Source organism: Oncorhynchus nerka, linkage group LG18 (genome assembly GCF_034236695.1).
Source record: "Oncorhynchus nerka isolate Pitt River linkage group LG18, Oner_Uvic_2.0, whole genome shotgun sequence".
Classification (NCBI taxonomy): domain Eukaryota; kingdom Metazoa; phylum Chordata; class Actinopteri; order Salmoniformes; family Salmonidae; genus Oncorhynchus; species Oncorhynchus nerka.
The window spans coordinates 57,536,815-57,540,261 of NC_088413.1; the positions used below are offsets into that span (position 1 = coordinate 57,536,815).

Consider the following 3,447-nt stretch of genomic DNA (forward strand, 5'->3'; position numbering starts at 1 on the left):
TCCAACGCTCTATCCACTAGGCTACCTCCTGCCCCATGACATTTTCTGTAATTTCCCAAGCTGTTTAAAGGCACAGTCAACTTAGGGTATGTAAACGTCTGACCCACTGGAATTGTGATTAAGTGAAATAATCTGTCTGTAAACAATTGTTGGAAAAATTACTTGTGCCATGCACAAAGTAGTACTAACTGACTTGCCAAAACTATAGGACACCATCATGATGGTGGCAGCATCATGCTGTGGTTATGTTTTTCATCGACTGGGAAACTGTTCAGAATTGAAGGAATGATGGATGGTGCTAAATACATGGAAATTCTTGAGGAAAACCCTGTTTCAGTCTTCCAGAGATTTAAGACAGGGACGGAGGTTCACCTTCTAGCAGGACAATGACCCTAAGCATACTGCTAAAGCAACAGTCGAGTGGTTTAAGGGGAAACATTCAAATGTCTTGGAATGGCGTATTCAAAGCCCAGACCTCAGTCCAATAGAGAAACTGTGACTTAAAGATTGCTGTACACCACAGAACCCATCCAACTTGAAGGAGCTGAAGCAGTTTTGCCTTGAAGAATGGACAAAAATCCTAGTGGCTAGATTTGCCAAGCTTATAGCTTACATACCCCAAGAGAATTGCAGCTGTAATTGCTCTAAAAGGTGGCTCTACAAAGTAGTGACTTTGGGAGGTTGAATAGTTATGCATGTTTAAGTTTTTTTTGTCTTATTTCTTGTTTTTTTACAAGAAAAAAATATTTTGCATCTTCAAAGTGGTAGGCATGTTGTGTAAATCAAATGATACAAACCCCACAAAAATGTGTTTTAATTCCAGGTTGTAAGGCAACAAAATAGGAAAGATGCCAAGGGGGGTGAATACTTTCGCAAGCCACTGTATGCTAAAAACAGAGAACACATAAAAACAACACATACAAAAACATTAGAACAGCACGTCATCATCACTATGCACACTGGCCTGTACAGTGTCTCTTGGGGATGATGTTTCTTATCAGACAGAAATCGTCTATGAAGATAGTGTCCGTTAAGGCTCTCTTACGGAACATCTGGCCCTTTTTCCGGATTTCTGCAGATTTCTCATTCATTACAGTGGAGACTTCATCTTGATGAAGGAAGCCGTTAACAAGTGTGCGCATTAGTCTTCTCTGGCTGTTACTGGGTAATGTTCTCTGATGACCTCTCTTTGTAGTTTTCTTCTGGACCTCTCTGCCTTCCATGTTGACAATTCCCTGCTTCCTCTTGGCCATCATCTGAAGACTTTTCAGTTTTTTCTTGAGGTTGACCATCTCTTTGGTCCTCTCCAGAAGCTTCTCTTCTGTGTAACGCAACTTTGACCTACATTTTTATTGTGTTTTCTTTCTTCTGTTCCTCTTTTTTTGGTGATTCCTTTGGGGTAGATGTCTTCATTGGTCCTGGTGTCTGTAGAGATGTCTCTCTTCTTTCACAAGTTGAGATGATGGCAGGGACATTTACCTGCTGAGGTGAGAATGGCTGTTCTCTTGGGGAGGCTGTGTCTTCTTGAAGATTTTGAATAACTTCTTCATTTGCTTCTTGTTGAAGTGTATCATCTTCCTGTCTTTATGATGTCGTGTCCAATACAGATTTGAGCTGTTTCTTTCTTCTTTAACACCTTTTCTTCTGTAATACCTTTTCTTCTGTAATACCTTTTCTTCTGTAATACCTTTTCTTCTGTAACACCTTTTCGAGTTTGACCGCCACAGTTTTTTCTTCTTTTCATGTTGCTTCTTTGTCAGATCTTGAGTTTTCTTTATTTTACCATTTTGATTTCGTTTTTGATATCTGGAACTGGGAAGGAAGCATGACATGAAATGAGCATGTCTCAAAACATGGGAAAAATCTTACTGTTACGGACACGTCATCTTATAGTATAGACTGAATGGCTTACAGACTGTGTGTGTGCGTATGCATCCTACAGTAGGGACTGTAGCTCCCTTCAGTAACCACGAGCACTGATTTTAACTGGCGGCTTTATTCTGTAGTTTTAGTCAGAATTATCACCTTCCGTGAGAACTATAAAGTCAATGAAAAATACAGTTAAGCACACTCTTACAACCTTATCTTACGAGTGACTTATTAGCTTGGTATAACTCTGAAGTGCTTACATACATAACAGTTTAACCTGCGTTATAACAGGTTCAGATTAAACACATGAATAAAGGAAAAAATACCTCATTGGCTGCTTATTACAGAAGGGAGGAAATCAAACTTCACACTTATTATTCCTGGCATGAATTCACACTTCATCCTAACATACACTCTTCAACCTTTATGAACTACACCCGATGACATGAAAACTTAGCTAACGCAGCGCAGGATTGCCTTCCCTCCAAAAGTGTGTTGCTACAATAAGGATCCCCGTTACAACAGTATTAGCTACGTAGTTCCGCTTGTATTATCATTTCCCCTGCACAGCGGATACATAAACAATTCAAACAAAAGACAACGACATAACCTGTAAGTCTAACTGTCAGTTACAGGGACTGAATGGCTTACAGACCGTGTGTGTGTCTGTGTGTACACATCCTATAGTAGGGACTGAATGGCTTACAGACTGTGTGTGTGTGTGTCTGTGTGTACACATCCTATAGTAGGGACTGAATATCTTACAGACCGTGTGTGGACATCCTATAGTACAAACTAAATGGCTTACTGATTGTGTGTGTGTGTGTGGTGGACGTGTGACATCCTATAGACACTGTATGAGGGCATAAGCTTTCTATAGACTATATATATGCTAACTACTCTTGCTGTAACCTCTCCAACCCCTAACCTCTCTCTCTCCTTCCTTATATACTCTTCCAGCAGTTCTGTGTTGGGGTGAACTTTTTCTCAGGATTTTGTCAGCCTAGCCTTTGCTAAAGCTTTATTTTTGTCCCTTGCTGACTGTTTGCAATTAAACAAGACAAAGAAAAATATCAACAGTTAGTAAATAATATTTTAATTAATAGTTAATTATATAGATATTTAAAATATATAGTCTGTGATTCAATTCTCATTACCGAAACAGAAGTTCTCTCTACTGCAACTGGCCTTAAATTGCAGCGGTAAGTGAGAATGGTGTTGTGGAGGTTGAGGAACCTTAGCATGTTTTGCTAACAATAGAGAAGACATGATGACTGAGCAAATGTTTTCTTAATGTACATAATTAGACATTAATATAGTATATTTTCATAGAAAATGTTAAATCTAACATTTTTCTAAATGTGGAAACCTACCTGTATCGGTAATGATAATTAATACTGTCGTGTACGCAGTCTGACAGGAGAATGTTTAACTTTTAACTGGAGAAATATAAAGATATCTGCTTCCCTGGTAGCCATCTTGAAGGTACTGGCAGATGTGTTGCTTCATTCAAAATCACATTTTGTTTAAAATTCTGTGTGTGTGTAAACAGTCCTTAAAAAATGTTGCGGAGGGTGA

The 3,447-nt window shown here is 38.8% G+C and overlaps 1 long non-coding RNA gene across 1 annotated transcript; it reads right to left on the minus strand.

Moving 5' to 3' along the window:
* Nucleotides 1-797: 797 nt before the first annotated feature.
* On the minus strand, nt 798-2,431 carry LOC135561570 (uncharacterized). Its single transcript, XR_010459567.1, has 2 exons — nt 2,196-2,431; nt 798-1,812 (listed from the first exon to the last, which is right to left on the minus strand). It is a non-coding gene; the product is annotated as an uncharacterized LOC135561570 (long non-coding RNA).
* Nucleotides 2,432-3,447: the final 1,016 nt, after the last annotated feature.